This window comes from Macaca fascicularis, chromosome 1, assembly GCF_037993035.2.
Source record: "Macaca fascicularis isolate 582-1 chromosome 1, T2T-MFA8v1.1".
NCBI lineage: Eukaryota > Metazoa > Chordata > Mammalia > Primates > Cercopithecidae > Macaca > Macaca fascicularis.
Window position 1 is genome coordinate 186,788,346 of NC_088375.1, and position 19,379 is coordinate 186,807,724.

General features: G+C 42.1%; 1 protein-coding gene across 7 annotated transcripts in view; it reads right to left on the reverse strand.

Annotated features, from left to right (window-relative positions):
- LOC102116697 (selection and upkeep of intraepithelial T-cells protein 1-like) overlaps window positions 1-19,379 on the reverse strand; it is a 221,976-nt gene that overhangs the window by 195,784 nt on the left and 6,813 nt on the right. For 4 of the 7 annotated variants that reach the window (XM_065522997.2, XM_065522993.2, XM_065523001.2 and 1 more), the window contains exon 2: window positions 10,671-10,797. The exons of the other annotated variants lie outside the window; for them this stretch is intronic. The gene's annotated coding sequence lies outside the window, so the exon portion shown is untranslated. The remainder of the gene's footprint in view (window positions 1-10,670; window positions 10,798-19,379) is intronic. 7 annotated transcript variants of the gene reach the window in all.

A 19,379-nucleotide genomic window follows, 5' to 3' on the forward strand; every position in this document is an offset into this window, starting at 1 on the left:
ATGTCAAGGCTGAGCCAGGCTCAGAACCCAGGACTTTCTGACCCCATACTCTCATGTTGCCTCCCCCAAACCACAAACAGACATCCATTCTGGCTCAGTCTCAGCCATGCACTTGTTCTGTTTCCTTGGGCAAGTCGTTCCTGCTGTGTCTGTTGAAGTCTGACCCACTCCCTACCCCCAACTTCAAGGAGCTACTCTTGTCCCACTCTGCTCATTCACATGCCAATCTCTCTCCATGACCACCTCAAACTGCAGCTGCCATTTCTGTTAGAGCTAGAATCAGCATAGAACCATATATTTCTACCGGAAAGGATTGCGTGAGCCTGTGCCCACCCCTGATTGGGATCCCTGGGAAGACAGAGTCTATATTCTATTCATCTCTATGCTTCTCTACACCACCAAGTCACACGGCCCAGTACATAACCTCGAGCAAAATAAGTACACAGAGAAGATGAATCTATTAAAATGTCCCTTTTCCAGGCCTGTTTTTTCTCTAAATGGTGGATGAGTTTGATTAAATCAATGGTTTCAGAAAGGCCAGGAGTAAGCCCTATCCAAACAGTCTGCTCCCATTACCCCTCTGACCTCATCTCCTGTGTTCCAGCAACACTGGCCTCCAGGACATCAGTCAGCCCTGCCTCAGGACTTTTGTATCTGCCATTGTCTCCAACTGGAGTGATCTTTTCTCAGATCTACCCATGGCTACCTCCTTCACTTCTTCAGGTCTTCCTTTCCTGACCACACTATTTAAAGTTGTGTCACCCCCACCCCGCAAGAATTCTCTGTCTCCTCCTCTTATTTCTCTCCATTGCATTTATTAGCATCTCGTTTTTTAAAAAAAGTTCTAAGGTGTTGGCTAGCTGCTTCAGAATTACCTGGGAAAGCTTGTTTAAAAATACAGATTCCTGACCCCCACCAGACCAGCTAAATCAGGATCTCAGGAATGAAGACTGTTTGCATTTTATAAACGTTCTCTAGGTAATCCTGATGCACAGACAGGGTTGGGAACTGTAGAAAATCACTGGAACAAACTAAAGTCCCTCCCAGGTGGGACACTTTTGGATCAACCAAGCCACAGCCTCAGCTCTGGCCTTTGTTCCATCACCTGCACCCCTCAACCCCCGATGCTGTTCACACAGCCTCCCTCACGCTACATGAAACTACTTGCTGTTCTCTGACCATAGCATCCTTTTAGACTTGTTCAACTTTTCCTCACACCCTATCCTCTGCTCTAACTGTCCTCTCCAGTATTCTCAACTTATTCTCCAAAGCACTGCTAAGATGCCACCTTCTCTGGGAAGCCTGCCTGTACCCTTCACCCCACCTAAGTCAGAGTCCCTAATTTCTTCCTCCACTCAGAGAATCTGCACATTTCATTGGTACAGGATTTATCACACATTTTAGAATCAATTTTTCAAATGCTTGTTCTTCTCAGTAGACCATGGCTCTGAATAAAACAATGATTGAGTCGGATTCATTGATATTCTCAGTGCCTAGAGTAGTACTTGGAACATAGCTAGTGCCTCCTATGGCGAGTGCATGAGTGAATGTGTTAATAAATGCACAGGTGCTTAAGTTGACGCGTTCTTAGGAAAGCCAGAGTTGTAAGGTTGATATCATTTGTCTTCACACTGACCCAGTATTTTCCAGTTTCGTCTGAGCACAGCTGACCATCACTGACAGCTCAAATTTGCCTTTAGGACAAAACAGACCCTGCCAAATTCCCCCCTACCCATCTGTCAATAAGTGACCCAGCTTAGTTGAGAAGCACTCCCCTCCTGGAGCTCTTTACTCTGTTTCAAGGTGAATCCAAGCCTTCTGCTACAAAAGTTCTAGATATCAAAGCAGCCCTTGGGGAGTTCTTTTGTTCACGGAAAGGGCTTTCTCTTACCTCACCCAAGTCAGGTGGTTCTTAGCCCACTGCATCACAGAATATGAGAGCTGCCCCTGATGATGCTCCAAGCAGAAAGGAAAGACAACATCACACACACACAAAAGTAACAGGACAGCCCTCTAGTTTGGCATGAACCACCAGAGATCACTGGGTGTAGCCTCCTCACTCTTCAGATGGACAGAGAAGGCCAGAGTGATTTGAACAATTACATAAGGTCACTGGGCCCTGGCAGAACTCAATCCTTCAGTGGGAGGCTCTTCCCCTTCCCCACCTCTTGCCCCTTCCAGAGAATGGCTGGATTTCTTCTTAATGAGAGACATGATTTATGTCGGCTGGGCCCAATTAGCGTCAAGCTCTCTTGGGCCGCCAAATGCCCCGCTGGCCAGCAGCTGAGGCCTGTCTGGCAGGACATATTTGGATGATGAAGCCATGCTACATGCTAAACTCAGCCCAGGAAACAGCAACTTGACTTGGATGCCCACCAAACACTGCCAGGCTTGGCTCCTGCCCACAAGTTGGGCAACAAGGCTATTTGGCAGGGGATGGGGCCGTGTTTATCTGGCAAGAGGGGTGAGGCTGGTCTAGGAGAGCACCACCCCAGGGCAGGATGCCCTCCTTGGGCTTGGCTGGGCCCAGCAAGTATAGGCAGTGACAGAACCCTGAGCTGTGAGCCAGGAGATCTGGACTCAGAGCCAGCTCCAGCACTGACTCCTTATTGGGTGACCCTGAGCCATTGTTTATCTTCCTCTCTCTGTCTCAGCTTCTCATCTGCAAAGTGGGAAGGATTTCTTTGCCTGCCTCAGGAAACACTTAAAGGACATACATGGTACCAAAAAAGGGCTTACTCTTTTTAGACCTTGGTTTCTTTATCTATAAAACGGGACAAGCATGGAATTTCCCTCACAGGTATAAGTTTGGGTGTAGATTAATACATGATGCCTGGCATGGAATGACAGCTAAATCAACTGTTATCTATTCCATTCGTATTATTAGTATTACATTGGCTTAGCCATACTCTCTCTAACTCTTAGTTTTCTTCCTTTCCTGACCACACTATTTAAAGTTGTGTCACCCGCACCTCCCAAGAATTCTCTGTCTCCTCCTCTTCTTTATTTCTCTCCATTGCATTTATCGCATCTTACATTTTTAAAAAAGTTCTAAGGTGTTGGCTAGCTGCCTCAGAATTACCTCGGAGAGCTTGTTTAAAAATGCAGATTCCAGACCCCCACCAGACCAACTAAATCAGGATCAAATTTGGAAACTGTGTCTGAGAAAGGAGCTTATGTAAGTTGGTACAACTAAGCATTGGTAGATTGGGGTTCTAAATTTAGATCTGTCTGACCCTCAAGCCTCAGTTTCATCTACAATAGCAATATCCACTTACCATCCACTGGTTTTCAGATGCTGCTTTCAGTGCTGGGCATGCAGCATGGAGCTGGCCTGGAGAGAGCCTAGACATACCAAAACAGACCCAGCCCCCCATTGCCACCCCAGATCTGCCCTGTTATCTTCATGGTAACACTTCTGAAAAGCCCAATTTCCAGTAGAACAGACTAAAACAGAAAGTAAGGAGGGACTGTCCGGAATCCCCAGTGAGTCAAGTGCAGGCCCTGAAGAGAATAACCACAAGCTCCAGGCTCTGTCCAGACCTGCCCCGGGTGCATGCCCAGCCCTACGGAGCCACACAGGCTCCATCTTCCTCTGCCCTAAGTCTTCCCTGCCTTACAGGGTGGAGGCTTGAGTTGAGAGAAAGAGCACACCGCTTTTAATCCCAATTCTAGTACTGACTTTCTTCAAGACTTTGGAGAAGCACTTTAAACTTTCTGGGCCTGAGAGGTTTGTGTGTTAAGTGGAAGTGCCATGCAAATTCATTAATGTGGGTGTGCTTCTCACACGTTCCCCACAATAGGATTTTTTGCCCCTATAAACTTTAAGGCAGAGGGATGACTGACTCCTCTTGGCTTTGTGCTTCGTTCTGTTTCTTCAATATTTTTTCTTTTAAAGAAAAAAAAAAAAAGAAAAAGAAAAGAAAGAAAAAGCAAACAATCCCCCCTTATTAGTGTCTCTGGGACACCCAGCTGGGGAATAAGGAATGCAAGGAAGATGGCCATGGAGCCCAGATAAATCTGCAGCTCTTCATTTCCACTTGGAGAACAGACCCTGGCCCTCGCCAAGCCCTGAGAACACGAAAGCCTGCAACTCCCAGAGAAATAAACACGCTTCAGAGTGAGAGGGGAGCCAATGGAAGTCAATCAGTTCAGAGAGACTTGAGAGATTTTTGGATCTTTAAGGCAGAGTATAATTCATTTTGGGGAGTTGTGGGCTGCTAGACCCAAAATCTGGACCCCAGATCTAATCTAGATAGATAAATTAAAATCTGCCCATACATGCCTTAAGTTTTCACCCCAAACCTACCACCATCCTCAGCCACCTTCTTTCCTCCTAGGAGCTAGGACCCAGTCTCTTGATTGTTTTTATTCCACCACCAACACCCTCCACCCTAGGACTGAACCCGTGGGGTGCTCAGTAGACCTTCCATCTGCAATCCTCAGCCCTTACTGATCAGGGGCCCCTGTAGACTGTAAGATGTGATCGCCAGGAGCCAGCCCTGTTCTCAGTAGGTGGAAGGTATCTACTTCAGCTGAGCTCACACATGTTGTAGCCCATGGGTTCCAGGAAGGATGGTCAGTTCAGATGTGATTCATCCCAGCCACAGAGCCTCTGGGTGGGACCTTAGATCAGCGACTATGTGTTGGAATGTATGAACATTCAGAATGAGGGTCAAGAGACACCCTGATTCAATCAACTTAGGAAGGAATACATGTCTGTTTATTAATCAGCAGATGGTATCTTTCTGATCTCCCAACTGCTGGGCGTGGGGAACCCAGAGAAACTGGGACAGAAGAGATATATGAGAATGGAATGAACATTAGTTTACAAAAAAGTTAGTCACTGAATGGGGAAAAAAGGTCAAAGACAGAAAGCAAATTTAACCCTTGGTACTAGCATAAAGAATAACAGTAGGATTTCCTAATTCTGCAGACATGTCTTACTTTCCCAGAATCTAGTTTGACCCTCACCACAACCTCATCAAATAAGTTTCATTACGGTCATTTTATCAATGGGGAAATGGAGGCAACTACCAATAAGGTTGCTCACTCTAACATCTTAGAAATAAACTCATTAAAAATAAGTGCTATACTTTTGAAATCATAGAAGGTCATCAATTTGACCAGCTTTTTTTTTCCAGAGTAAGAATGATGTAAAAAGGATTTAAACAATTGATTTTGGTCATTAATTAAACTTCCAAAGTGCCTTCCTACGAGATGTAAAACTTTTTGCCCTGTAATGCTAATCCTGTGGCAAGGTTCCTCTGAAAGACCCTTCTCCCTTCTTACTTCACTTTAAATGGCTCAGCCCCTCAGGGTCTATTCTTAGTCCTCGTCTTCTTTTGTATCCATTCCTTCTAAGTGCTCTCATTCACATCAGAACTCCAGTGGTATCCCTCAATTGTACACCTCCAGCATGGAAGCCTCCTAAGATCCACACCTGCACGTTCTACGGTGGTGGGCCCTTTAACAGCTGAGTATCTCCATAGCACTTAAAACTAGACAGAGCAATTTCCCTTCCCCAGGTACTACTGTTCTTTCTTTCACACTCAATCATGGAAGAAGAAAGGTAGGGCAGGAGGGAGGGAGGAAGACAGATCCTGCTAAAGAGCCCTAAAAGACTGACTAGTCCAACCTTTCATTCTAAAGATGAACAAACTGGCTAGATAGAATCAGATTTGGGACTGGAAATCCTGTCTCCTGACACCAGGCCTGGATCTTTGTAAGAGTAGTGACACAGAGCACTAAGAAATGACACAGCAAAGGCAGAAGTCCAGGGACGAAAGCTGGGCCTTTGTTTCAGAGCACTCAACACAACGTGTGGTCATATATTTGTCTGTTTAATGTGTGATGTCTGTCTTTGCAGTGTCGGGTCTATGAAACCAGGGCCCATGTCACACTCACTACTGGTATCCATAGCACCAGGCATAGGGCCTGCACATAGAAGGCATTCACTAAATATGTGCACCATTTATAGTATCCACAATGTAGAAATCTAGGAATTAATTAATCTAGGAATTAATTTAACCAAGAAAACAAGATACAAGATAAGTGGTTAATTTAACCAATTAACTAGGAATTAATGTAACCAAGAATACAATAGACCTCTATGTAGAAGAGTATAACACTAATATAAGGTATAGAAGATTGTGTGAATAAGTAGAGAGACATTCCTGTGCATGAATGAGCTGACTTAATATTAAAAACATGCTCCTTCTCCAAACTTAATATAAACATATAATACGAAGCCAATCAAAATATCAGTTGATTTCTTGAGGATGCAATACACTTACTCTAAAATGTACATGGAGGAATTCAAATGCAGTTAACCTAAAAATGTTAAATCTTAATAATGAAAAAAGGAGAACCTCACTCTTCCAGATATCAACATGCTACAAAAGCAAGATAATAAAAACACTGTAATAATGGCCAATAAGAGATAGAGGCACTGTCTCAGAACAGAGAGCACAGAGACACACCCTCACACTCTCACATGTATTGCACTGGATATTCTTGGTTTGCCCCTCCACAACCTTTCTCCACCCTTCTCTAGCTTCATATGAGAGGCTGACCTCCTGCATTGCGTTAACTATACTTACTTGTCCTGTGATTACCTGTTGAGTTCGGCCAAACAGAGTCACTGGAGGGAGGTTGGAGAGAAAAGGAGTTAGAGGGTAGTTATGCCCTAGCACTCCCCTGACAGGCTGCACTCATATGCCCAAGACCAGAACACCAGCTACAGCTTTTTCTGGGTTTGATAGCCACTCCCTTCAACTGCTTGTTCATACTTGGTGGGTAGGAGCTGGAGAATGGGAGATAAGACTTCCCCACTGTTGCTACTGAGTATCCTACCAATCCTTGTTGGTGTCCTTAACCTGGGAGTACTTCATTAAGTTCTCCTCCGTCACCCCATTTCAGCTTGCATTCTGTGTCCTGCTAGGACACTCACAGACACATCTATAAAAAACTTTACATACAATGGAATATGACGAATCAACTCACTACAAATTGTTAAGTATGTCATGTTGGAAAATTAGTTAACCATATGTAGAAGAGGAAAACTGGATCTCTTACTTAATATCATATACAAAGCTGGTATTATGTGGATTAAAAACACAAACGTGAAAGACAAAAAATAAAGTTATCAGAAGAATGATAAAGTTAATAGAAGATTTAAAAATTTAAAGTTAATAGAATATGTAGAAGTTTATCTTTATGACTTAGATATGAGGAATAATTTCACACACAAAACATTAAAAGCACAAGTGGGAAAAGATAAATATTACTCCATTATATTTTTAAAAAGATTTCTATGCAATGAAGGGCTCTATGGAGAAAATAAATAAATAATAGAAAGTATTCACAACATCTGAAACTGGCAAGGGATTAAAATCGAAAACATACAAAAACTCCTACAAATCAACAAGAAAAAGAAAAGCCATGAGAAAAGTGAGCAAAGGATATTTGTGCATAGGCAATTTTCAAAAGCAGAAACTCAAAAAGAGGAAAAGTATTAGGAGAGTTGCTCAAAATTATTAGTAGACAGAGAAATGTCCCCTATGTAATTTATACCAATAAAAATTAGAAAGCTGGATAAACAACAAGATTTGCAGGGATATAGGAAACTCTCATATAGCAGGATTATTGAGTGGTAGAGCCATTCTAAAGAACAGCCCCCACCACTCTGTCAAATTAGGTATATGCATAGTCTATAAGTCAGCTATTACACTCTGGGATATGCATTCCCTAAAAAAGCCAATCTAGGTGTATAAGAGAATTATTTCTGGAGTCGGAGTTGTAGGCAACCTGAAAGATCATCACTCAGAGAGCAGACAGGTAAAACATGTGAAATATTACTACTGAGTGTTACATAGCAGTCAGAAGAAATAAATTGATTGTTAAGAGTATACTGTTTGGTGCAAAAGAACAGAACAGAGTCAGATTAATTACACAACATAATTTATCTAAATTAAAAATATATGCACACAAAATAGGTATACATATTTGCAAGGACATATACAAACAAAAAAATACATTAAACTTGTAATTGTTGCTTATGTGGTGAGGAGAAAGGGAATGAGATATGAGAATAAAGGAGAATAAATAAAGAGAGACAGAAAGAGACAGAGAGACTAACTTCTGCCAGTAACCTGGGCATGTGCACTATGGACCATGAGGCAATAATTTATTTAAAAAGAAAAGGAGGATATAGGTAAAGGGAAATAGAAAGCAGAGAAGGAGAAGAACAAGGGGGAAGATGAGGAGGAGGAGGAAGACGAGAGGAGGGAAAAAGCTGCTAAGGTTACAAAAGAAAATGAAACCACAAGAAATAGTCAGTTAATCTAAATGGAACAAATAGAAAACAGACAGCAAAATGGTAGATTTAAACTCAAGCAGACCCATAATCACATTAAATTTAAAAAATTGTCAAATTGGAACAAAAAAACAAACTCAATTATATGGTGCCTACAAGAAATCCACTTTAAATATAAAGACACAGTAGGTTATAAGCAAGACACGGAAAAAAGATATATGATGCTAACACTAATCGAAATACAGTGAGTGTAGATTTATTAATATCAGACAAAATAGACTTCAGAGCAAGAAATCTTGCCAAAGATAAAAAGGTCATTTCATAATGATAAAGTATTCAATCAATCAAGAGAACATGAGCAAAATGTATATGTACCTAATAGTAGAGTTTCTAAGAACATGAAGCAAAAACTCACAGAAGTGAAAGGAAAAATAGACAACTCCAAAATCATACTTGAGACTTCAACACTCCTCTCTCAATAATTGATAGACTAGGTAGACAAAAAATAAGATTATGATAATTTGAAAAACCTTGTCATCAACTTAATGTCATTGGCATTTGCAGAACATTTCACCAAACAACAGATAAACATTCTTTTCATGGGTCCACAGAACACCTATTAAGATAAATCTTTTTCAGTGCCATAGGACAAGTCTCAATAAATTCAAAAAGATTAATATCATACAAAGTATGTTCTCTGACTACAAGATAATTAAATTAGAAATGAATAACAGGAAGAAATCTGGAACATACCCAATAATTTGGAAATTAAACAATGCATTTCTAAATAACCCATGGGACAAAGAAGAAATCAGAAAGGAAATTGCAAAGTATTTTTAATTAAATCAAAATGAAAAAACAAATACCAAAATCTATGAAATGCTGATAAAGAAAAATATGTAGAATTAAAGGCTTATCTTAGAAATAAAGAAAGGTTTAAAATTAATGACCTGAGTTTACATCTTAAAACATGAGAACAAGGAGGGAAAACTAAAACCAAAGCAAGCAGAAAAGGAAGGAAATCACAAAAATTAAAACAGAAAACAGGGAAAGAGAATGGAGAAAAGTTATGGAGAACGTCAGTAAAGCCCAAGCTGGTTATTTGGGGAGACATAAATTGATAAACCTCTGACCAGACTGACCAGGAAAAAATAAAAAGAAGATTCAGATTACTAGTAGCAAGAGTAAGAGGAGGGAATATATTTATAGATCCATTTGATCATTTCAGTAGATGCAGAAAATGCAAGGTTATAGAAACCAAGAATAATATACAACTTTTAATTGTATTTTACATACTTTCCATTTTTCAAGTTGAAAAATTTTAAGTACTATTTCTAAGAGCATTAAAAATCATGAAATGCTTTGGAAAAATTTTACAAAAGGTGTACAGATATGTACACTGAGTAACTCAAAATATTGCTGAGAGAAGTTTAAGAAAATCTAAACAGAGATAAACCATGCCTATGGATTATAAGACTCAATATTATTAAGATGTAAATTCTCCCCTGGTTCATCTAGAGATTCATGACCATATGTATCAAAATCCCAGGAGACTTTTTGCAGAAATTGACAAGTTGATTTTAAAATTTATATGAAAATACAAATAATCTGATAGCCAAACAGACGCTATAAAGCAATACGTGAGACTGGGTAATTTATAAGAAAAGAGGTTCAATTGGCTCACAGTTCTGCAGGCTGAACAGAAAGCATACAGGCATCTGCTTCTGGAGAGGCCTCAGGGAGCTTTTATTCACGGAGGAAGGTGAAGCAGGAGCAGTCACTTCATATAGTGAAAGCAAGAGTAAGAGAGAGAGAAAGAGAGAGAGAGCAGAAGGGAGGTACCACACACTTTTAAATGACCAGATCTCATGTGAACTCAGAGCGAGAGCTCTCCTATCACTAAGGGGATGGCCCAAGCCATTCATGAGAGATCAGCCCCTATGATCCAAACACCTCCCACCAGGCCCTACCTCCAACGTTAGGGATTACAATTCAACATGAGATTTACACAGGGACAAATGTCCAAACTACATCAAAGATGAAGAACAAAATTAGAGACTTAATACCTGGTTTCATGACTAAGTATAAAACTATAGTAATACAGTGTGATGTTGCTGTAAATATAGATATGTCTACCAATGGCATAGAACTACAGAGTCCAAAAACAGACTCACACAAAAATGATAACTGATTTTTGATAAAGGTACCAAGGCAGTTCTATACAGAAAGGGTAATCTTTCAATAAATGTTGTCAGGCAAATACGTAGTAAACTGAAACATCATGGGATGCTCAATCCCCTTAGCTTTTGGGCGAAAGCAAAGCTTGTAATCACCCAGCCCCCCAATGACCTACATCGTATCCACTGTTACAGATTCCATGCTGAGTTCACTCCCAAGTGACCAGAAGATCCATCTCGGTTTCCCCTGGACTCAGGCTATTCAGGGACTGCCAACTTTGGTAGACAGTGTTCTTCTGTTGCCTGAAAAAAATTCAACAACTGTTGTGATGCAGCAAATACCCCGACAGATGGAATTCTCCACTCACCCAAAATACACGCAACCAATGAAGGGTCTAGATTTGCCTCACAAATCTCAGAATTGATGGTCTTTGTTCCCAGGATAAAAGGGGCTGTAGAAAGAGGGAAATTAAAGATTTTTTTTCCAGATGCTGTGAAAAAAAACCAAAAAAGGCAAATGGTGTTGGGACATAGATATCCATTAACAAAAAGGAAAAGAGAAAGAAGAGGAAGGGGGAACGAGGAGGAGGAAGATGAGGGGAAAGAGGAAGAAGTGGGGAAAAGAAGGTGAGATGGAAGAGGAAAAGAACAGAAGGGGATGAGGAAGAGAAGGAGGAAGAGGAACAAGGGGAGAAGTGGAGGGAGTAGGAGGAGGAAGAGGAAAAGAAGCAGCAGCACCCTTGCCCATGATCCTTATCTCACAACTCATACAAGGTCCAAGTAAAAATGGATCACCGACTGAAGTGGAAAACCTAAAACTATAAAAATTCTAGAATAAAACAAAGGAGAGAAAATCTTAGCCACCTTGGGTTAGGCCAAGACTTTTTAAATAGAAGAAAAAATGCACAAATTATTAAAGAAAACAATTGATAATTTGGATTTCTTCAAAATTGAAATAGTTGCTGTCCAAAAGAACCATTAAGAAAACGAAAACACAAACCATGAGAAAATATTTGCAAAACTATGTTTCACAAACCACTTGTATACGAAATACATAAAGAACTATCACAACTCAAAAATAAAAAGCCAAAATAGCCCAGTATAAATGTGCAAAAGATTTGAACAAAAGCTTCACCAAATAAAATGTAAGAATGGCAAATAGGTATATGAAAAGATGCTCAACACCATTAATCATTAGCGGCCAGGCACAGTAACTCATGCCTATAATCCCAGCACATTGGGAGGCCAAGACAGGAGGATCACTTGAACCCAGGAGTTCAAGACCAGCCTGAGCAACATAGCAAGATCTCATCTCTACTAAAAACTAAAAAATTAGCTGGGTGTGGTGGTGCAAGCCTGTGGTCCCAGCTACTCGGGAGGCTGAGATGGGAGGATCCCTTGAGCCCATGAGGAGCCCCTTTCAGTAAGCTGAGATGGTGCCAGTGCACTCCAGCCTGAGTGACAGAGCAAGACCCAGTTTCAAAAGCCAAAAAAAAAAAGAAAGAAAGAAAAGAAAAGGAAAGAAAAGAAAAGGAAAGAAAAGAAAAAGGCATATTACAATCCAATTAGATGCCACTTCAACTCAGTAGGATGGCTATAATTACAAAACCCGGCAAGACCAAGTATTTGTGAGGAGGCCAACAACTGGAACTCCCATACATTGTTAAATGCCTGTCATATAATTAGTGCTCCGATATATTAGCAATTAGTCACAGCAGCCAGCAGTAGCAGCTATTATGAATACGAGCCACACACAATGCAAAATGAAAAACCCTGACATGGTCTCTACTCTCATGAAGCGTCTAACCACACTTGTTCCCTGTATATGTGAGAATTTTTTGAATTCACCGTCTTAAGGACTCATGTTTCTCTAGTCCTGGGCTAATGCTTTATGTTGTAGCTAGAAATGGTGATTTCAATCTATAACATCACTGGAAAAGAGATCTAGAACTGTGAGAAAATAGTTTATATTGAATAGGTTAGACCAGGAGCTGTTGATGTTTTTTCTTTTTCTTTTCCTTTTTGTTTTTTGTTTTTTTTCAGTTCGTGTTCTGTTTCCCAGGCTGGAGCGTAGTGGCGCAATCATGGATCACCACAGCCTCGACCTCCCAGGTTCAAGCGAACCTCTCACCTCAGCCTCCTGAGTTGTTAGGACCACAGGTGTGCACCATCATGCCCAGCGAATTTTTTTAATTTTTGTAGATACAGGGTCTCCCTATGTTGCCCAGGCTGGTCTCAAACACCTGGGCTTGAGCCATCCTTCCACCTTGGTTGGCCTCCCAAAGTGACATCTCAAAGATTATAGGTATGAGCCACTGTGCCTGGCTAAGCTGCTGATTTGAGAAGGGGAGAAAGAGATGGGAATGCTAAACACTATGGATAGATTACTAAAATGTTCAGAGGCAAAAAATTAAACTAAACTAAAAATTACAACAGCAACAACAAAAGAATCTATTAAGTTGGTGAGTCTGCAAAAGCTTCTGCCACGTCAGAAGTTGCCTGGACTCCAGGGCCACTGCTTCTACATAGAGGCAGCTGTGTGTTAGTGAAATAACATGGATCTGAGTCATATAAAAGCTTAGGAACTGTAAGACCCTGGACAAATCACTTCATCTCTCTTAGCCTTAGATCCTAGGGCACATAATGTTGGATGAATGAGTTAGTAAATCAATGAATGAAAAAACTATAAAGTATTGGTGTCATTTCTAGACAAAAAGAATTGTTTTAGTGGACCGGAGAGTGAAAAGAAGCAAAAGCTTTCATATAAGAAATGGAAGAAATAGCAATAAGACACAGGGTAACTTGATCCCTCTACCCAAATCAATGAATAGCTGTCGTGACGAAGATAGAGATTTGTTCCATGTGGTCCCAAAGGCAGGAACCAGGGACTAGTGGGTGTAAGCTCCAGGTAGACAGGTGTGGACTCAGTAGATAGAAGTTTCTGAATGTGAAGAGCGGCTTCAAAGTGGCATCAGCTACCTGAGGCAGTAGTGAGCTTCTTGGCACTAAATGTCATAAGCAGTGTCAAGAAAACTACTTGATAAGATTCAAGAAAAGGGCTTTCAAACATAAAATGGGAGTAGAGAATCCAGCCCAAACTCTCAACTGAGAAAAATGGAGGTATGAATTTGGACATAATGAGTTTGAGAGGAAAGCAAGGCATTCAAGTAGAGGAAAGACCAGGGTGGGTATACAGATGGAAAAGTCATCATGAAAATTCCAATGGCTGAAGATAAGAAACTTATCTGATTCTCCATGACTGGATTTGCTAATTAAAGGTCAAGCAAACCTAAACATTTCAGGAAGCATGCCGGTGGGTGCTAGCCTATATGGTGCCTGGCGGAATCATTGCAGATGCAGCTCCTTGCCAGGGCACATGGCTGGACAACTGGAGTGCTGGCTGGATTTCACTGCCACTCACCTCCTCAACAGAGCCCCCTCCTGCGAAGTGCAACCTGCCCACCTGCTCCATGCAGTGGCCCCGGGTGTCACCATGACACAGACTTCCATGGCTCCTTCCACAAGGCATCCATGTTGCAGGTGATTCAGGCCCTTTCACGACTTTTTAAGAGAACTTGAAAGTAGCACAGGAAATACTTTTGAGGTCTCTTCTTTTTCTTAGTATTGTTAATAATGATGACAGAAGTAATATTCACAGCCCTTTACAGTACACAAAATGCATTCACATGCATTATCTAACTTGATTCCCATAACAAACCTGTAAGATACACATTACTATTGTTCCTCACTTTGCAGAAGAGGAAATTGAGGTCTGGAGGGATTAAGCTAGGCCTTAAGTGAAGACTTTAGTGAGCTTCTTGTCACTAAATATCATAAGCAGTGTCCAGACAACTACTTGATAAGACTGATGAAAAGGGCTTTCAAACATAAAATGGGAGTAGAGAATTGAACCCAATCCAATCCACTACTAATGGTAGTAAAGGCTTTCTTTTCTTTCTTTCTTTCTTTCTTTTTTTTTTTTTTTTTTTTTTTTTTTTTTTTTTTGAGACTCTGTTGCCTAGGCTGGAGTGAAATGGCATGATCTTGGCTCACTGAAACCTCTGCCTCCTGGGCTCAAGCCATCCTCCCACCTCAACCTCCCAAGTAGCTGGAACTGCAGGTGTGTGCCACCATGCCCAGTTAATTTTTTTATATTTTGAAGAAATGGGGTTTCACTATGTTGCCCCGGCTGGTCTCAAACTCCTGGGCTCAGTCAATCTGCCCATTTCAGCCTCCCAAAGAGCTGGGATTACAGATGTGAGTCTGTGCCTGGCCAAAGCCTTTTCTTATACAGCATATATTTTACAGTTATAAACTCTCGATCACCATATAAATGTGTAAATCTATTTGTGTAGACCACATTGGCCCTGCAAGAGTCCACAAAGAAGGAAAACACTGAAGAGCACTTAGCAGTCCAAGATTTAGTTGGATCACCCCTAACTCCACCCAACCCACTTCATTCAGATCTGCTTGCATGTCCTCATGACCAGCCTCATTCGTTTTCCAATCCTACTTCAGTCTGGGCCTTTCCTTCTAATGAATCCCAACTTTTGGTCCATTTCGAGAGCCTTCTGTTCTTGGCTCTATGTGGTCATGACATGCCCCATAAGTGGTTCTACTCTTACCAAGCCCTCCTCTGACAAGTTTGGGGGATTCCCTTTCATCTGTGGACCTATCCAGGTCCTGCTGAGCCAGGCTTTGCTTCAAGTTTTCTCTTCAGCTATAGAGATGGGTTATGCTGAGTCACCATAGTGAAAGAAGCCTTCCCAGCTTCTTTCTTATCAACAAAGGGAGGTGGCTGGACAGAACTAGACATTCAGTCTACGAGAAGAGCTCAGTCTGGCGCCAGGACTGGCTTAGTGTGTATCAACGATCAGGACTAGGAGCTGACCAGTGGCTCAAGTCAGAGCTCAGATAGATCTTCCTCTCTGAGAAAGTGGAAATCATTCTCCCAGAACAGCATTATCTAGCCACCAGACTACCTACATCATTCACATACTTGAGGCCTTCTCTCCTATAATCAGAGATGAAACGTCCTAACAAGAATTAGCCACTCCAGGGCTGGGTGGAATGGCTCACACCCGTAATCCCAGCACTTTGGGAGGCCGAGGCAGGAGGATCACAAGGTCAAGAGATCAAGACCATCCCAGCCAATGTGGTGAAACCCCATCTGTACTAAAAATACAAAAACTATCTGGGCATGGTGGCGCATGCCTATAGTCCCAGCTGCTCAGGAGGCTGAGGCAGGAGAATCGCTTGAACCCAGGAGGCAGAGGCTGAAGTGAGCCAAGATTGTGTCACTGCACGCCAGCCTGGGCAACAGAGTGAGACTCCGTCTCAAAAAAACAAACAAACAAACAAAAAAGAATTAGCCACTCCGTTCTCTCCGGATCCCAAGCCCCTTGCCGCTCTAGTACTTCTCAAGGACTTCTCCCATGAACCCCTGTCTCTGGGGATCAGAAGTTCCCCTCTCTCTGTCAGATCCTTCACATTGGCTTGCAAATACATAGATGACTCATATTTTTAAAAGTCTTGCCATTGACCCTTGTTCTTACTCCACTCCATTTCTTTACCCTTTACCATAAAATTCCTAGAAAGAGGTCCCTATGGTGGCTGTCTCCACTTGCTCACCTCTCTGTCTTCAACCCATTTCACTTCAGCTTCCATCCCCAAGAATTCACTGAAATGTCTCACTTCAGCCTCCCGTGGTCAAATTTAATGGTCACTTCCCTGTTTTGTTTCATTTTGTTGGATGTCTTGAAACCTCTCTCTCCTGGTTTTTCTCCTACTTCCGTCTCTTTTGATGAATGTCTCTCTTTCACACTTGAAATGAGTGATTTCCCTGACTTACACCTAGGCCTTCTTCCATTCTCTGCCTCTCTTTAACAGCACCTTGGCTTCAAATATCATCTTTGTGCAATGGATACTAAATTTATCCTTCCAGCCTGGACTGCTGCCCTGAGCCCCAGGCTCATCCCCTTACAAGCTGTTTTCTTCACACCTCTACTTGGATCCTAGCAAGCAGCTCTTGCTTAATATGACCTAACAGTGGCCTCTTGATACCTTCCCTCCACTCCCTCCAACCCCTGCTCCTCCTCAGGCCTCCCTATCTCAGCTGTTGGAGCCAGTTGCTCAAGACAAAAACTTCAGCATCACCTTTGATTCCTCTCTTTCTTTCCCTCCCACATGATATATGTCACAAAACGGTCACTGAGTGTGAACCAAATTTGCTCACTGTCCTCCAATTTCACTACAATCACCCTAGGCCAAGACACTATCATCATATCCTTTAACTACTGCTCTAGCATCCTTACTGAATCACTCCCTGAACTCCCCACGTGTTGGCCTCATCACCCCCACATCAAAATCTGAATGCTCTTTTACAAATGTAAATCGGATCCTGTTACCTTTCTTCAAAACCCTCCTATAGCTTCTCAGCAAAGCTGGCATTCAAACTCCTTACCTTGACATACAAAGTCCTACTCCACCTGGCCCCTCCCATCTCTCTAACGTTATCTGTTAGAATTTCCTCCCTCACAGGAGAATCGCTTGAACCCAGGAGGCTTAGTCTGTCATGAGCAGAGATCGCACCACTACATTCCAGCCCGGGCAACAGAGTGAGACACTGTCTCAAAAAACAAAATAAAACAAAACAAAAAACGAATTTCCTCCCTTATGACCTAGGTCCAAGTTCACTGGACTTCCTTGTATTTCCTGAACTCACCAAGGTGCCTCCCACGTCTGGCCTTTTCCCAGCCTGTTCTCTCTGCTGGACATGCTCTTCCCCCAGATATCCTCATGGCAGACTTCTTCTCATCACTCACCAGACATTCTCCATAACTTACATTATCTCCATTTTTATTGATTTGCTTGTTCATAATTTTTCTTCTCAACTAGAAAATAAGTTGTGTGAGCAAGGACCTTGCCTATCTTGTCTACCAGGACTTTATCACCAAGCTGTGATTAAGCTCTCAATGCATATATGTTGCATGAATGGATGAATGAATCCTCCCACTCTGGAGGTGGAGAAGTCACCATCACCACCATGTTCCAAGCAGACACACATGAGTTCATGCCACTGCTTTGTTTCAAACCCTGGCACACTGCCTTGGTTCCATTCATTACTAGGTGTGTGATTTGGGGCACGTTTTCTCCCTGTATTTCGGTTTCCTTATCTAGAGAATGAGGATAATGCTACTACCACCCTCCTAGATTTGCTATAAACAGGTACAAGTTGACACACTTTAAATAGTGATAGAACAGTGCCTGATATATAGTTAAAGCTCAATAAAAGTTTGTAATGATTATATCATCACAAAGCAATCCTAGAAGGCAAAGTTTCTCAATCTTGGCAGGATTAGCATTTTGGGCAGGATAATTCTTTGTAGTAAGGGTAGGGTGGGGGCAGCATCCTGGCCTCTACCCACCAGATGCCAGTAGCACCTTCCTAGTTATGACAAACAAGTGTCTTTAAACATTGTCAGATGCCCCTGGAGGCCAGGAGGAGGGCAAAACCACGGCTGTAACACATGGCACTTTGCCTCCTTTGACAGGTATGACATTGAAGCTTACAGTAGTTAAATAACTTGCCCAAGGTCAAAGGGCTACAAAGTGGTGGAGCCGGAATTCAAACTCTTGTCTTCTGGGCTCCACCATGCATGCTCTTTCCTCCGCAGCTCATTGCCTGAGGCCTAAGCGTCCTTCCCTGCACCCAGGCCTGCATGCTCACTCACAGATCTGTGCTAATTACACAGCAACATAAAACTTTATATGTGGTTTGTTATTTTATATCCAGGAACATGGTCCACAGCCTTCATTACATAAAGCAGCTGTGTGTATACTTGGGGTCTAAGTGCTATTTAGTGGTCAGCTCGATGGGGTATTTTGTTTCAAGCATCACATTTCTTTTTTCCCTTTCCATACTCCTATTGAATCCTAAATAGAGGAGTGGAGCCTCACACAACTTGGGCTAAAGTGAAAGGCAAAAGTCTCCTAAATGGCAATCATCCCACTAATTAGACTGGGAGCCACAGCATAGGAATTGCCATATTCGGTATGTATGTGCCCCCAGAGTGTGTGTGTGTGTGTGTGTGTGTGTGTGTGTGTGTGTGTTTACTAGCCATACCATCTGGCCTGTGCTATCTATTCTGCCTTCCCACTCACGTCTTGAAGGAAGCAAATGTCTTAGTGGAAAGAGCTAGACAGTCCAGTTCTTCTAATTATTAACTATATGACTTGAATATGTCATGTCTCCCCTCTGAGACCCAGTTTCCTCATCTTTAAAATGGAGTTAAAAGTATCTGTCTCACAACATCATTAAAATCCTTTAGATACAGGGTCTGGCACAGAATCGGTCTGAAATAACCCCCAGCTCCTTTTGCTCCTTCATGGGCAAACTGCACCCCAGCCCAGTCCCAACTTCAGCCTGCTCTCTCAATATTCACCCATTCTACTATAGCCAAAACCTTCTTTTTCCTACCCCACGTTGGCCCTTTCACTTTCCTTATTCCCATTATCTGGAATGCAAGCAAGACCTTTTCCATCGATTTAAATCCTACTTTTCCTTTATAGCCTAATTCAAATCCTGCCTCCTCCAGGATCATTTGGTAGTTCTATATGAAGGTGAGAGTCTTCAGCTCACTGACTTTGCCTGGACTTTTACAATACTACACCACTCACCTGACCCTTCCATGCATGCAAGTGGGTGGGTGGTGATTTCTAACTCTTTTTCTCTTTTAAAACATTTAATTGACAACTAAAGATGGTAAAGGCTGGCCATGCGCGGTGGCTCATGCCTGTAATCTCAGCACTTTGGGAAGCCGAGGCAGGCGGATCACCTGAGACCATGAGTTCGAGACCAGCCTGGCCAACATGGGGAAACCCCA